Raw genomic sequence first — 1685 nt, 5'->3', positions numbered from 1 at the left:
GGGGGGGTGGTGAATTGATGGATGCCAAGAAGAAAAGGATTAACATAATATTCTGATATATATAGGAAGCATGGACAGATTAGACACGAAAGTATGAGCGTAGAAGGAAGGGCGATCGGATAGATAGATGGAGTCACAGAAACAAATATGAATGAAGGAGTTGATACGAAGGTATAAACATTTAAAGGCGATCGTATAGATAGATGGCTGAACCCCGGAGGTTATTCAGTAATCTTAGGTCGAAGCCAGAAAAACATTATGAAGGAAGGAGTTTTTGTAAGGTCCCTGGTGTATTAGCTTCTATTTAAAATGGCAGCTTGCGCTGTATGCTTCCCGGGAAGTTACGAGTTCAATTCCTTGGTGGGTGGGGGGGTAACCGAGAGTATATCCGTATGCCGAAGATGACGATAAAATCCTGAAGCTCATCTGTGGACGCGCATGTTACAGTGCAATCCGATTGTGGGTGTACAATGTCTGTTGCAGTGGGGACACTGAAATGTCGTGGTTGGGGTGGTTGGCTTATGTCTCCTCTCTCTTCTGATAGTCAGCTTCTCCCTGTAGTTTGTATAGCTCAATGAGCTAAAAACAAACTGTAAACTCCTTGGTATCGCTGTTTTTGTTGGCAAGACGGACGGCCCTGCGCCAGGCGTTCCTTTCGATGGCAGTTCTTTCGAGTTCTTTCGGGGTTACCTGTGCAAACTGGGGGTTTTTCTTTATCGTGTCTTTGAACCACTTTTTTTGGCCTCCCGAGTGTTGCTCTTAGAATATGTATCTGTATATAACCCCAAAGGTCTAGTATCTAAATTCCTGCATGTGGTTGAATGATGCATTTGATGTAGATCTAAATGTTCTTTTTGTCAGCTTTGCTTCTCCTTTCACATTGAATTTTAATGAGAGTAATATATATGATGAATTTTTAAAATGTATACCTGCATGTGTTTTTACGGTCCTGTACAGCCAAGGAAAATTTCCCTCTGGGATAATAAAGTACTATCTTATCTTATCTTATCTTCTTTTGCCACTTGCGAGTTCGCCATACAGCAGTTGTTCGGGCATTCGGTGGTCTTCCATGCGGATGACATGGCCGACACATCTCAGTATGTCAACTCATCACCATCACCCGGTGCCTAGCCGACTGGCGTGGGCGATCATGGACCTCCACTTCACTCTGTCTTGCGTTGCAGCAATGGTGTCTGTTGTTCTTGCTGCTCCTAGCCATGTTGTCATCTTGTCCAGTATCTTTCCCCTCTGTCTGCCTCTGCCTCTCTTTCCATCAAACTTGCCTGTTGTTATGTCAACTAGGACGTTGTGTTACTTTCAGTCCGGGTTAACATCACCTGTCAGGGTCTATGCTATCTTAGTTACTCAGATAGCCAGGGTCAGGGCCAACTGAAACAGCCCGCCTCCTCAATACTCCAAACTGCGTCGATGTGAGCGGAAGGGGTTGGGGGAGGGGATGGTGAGGTGGGGATAAACATTACAATAAAATTGTTAATTGCATTTACAGCCCCGATCTGTATCGAATTGATTAAAGCCTACTACAGCTGTTCGCCAACCTGACCATTTCACTCATATCAGATACGTGTACGTTTGTAACTTGTATATTTATATATTTAACTAGTCACGCCCCCCCCTCCCCCAACGATATTATCGTATCTATTTTTATTTTTTCACTACTGTCAACC

This window comes from Aplysia californica, unplaced genomic scaffold (genome assembly GCF_000002075.1).
Source record: "Aplysia californica isolate F4 #8 unplaced genomic scaffold, AplCal3.0 scaffold01025, whole genome shotgun sequence".
NCBI classification, from domain to species: Eukaryota; Metazoa; Mollusca; class Gastropoda; order Aplysiida; family Aplysiidae; genus Aplysia; species Aplysia californica.
The sequence above is the reverse complement of the archived record's forward strand: the minus strand, read 5'-3'. Positions refer to the sequence as shown.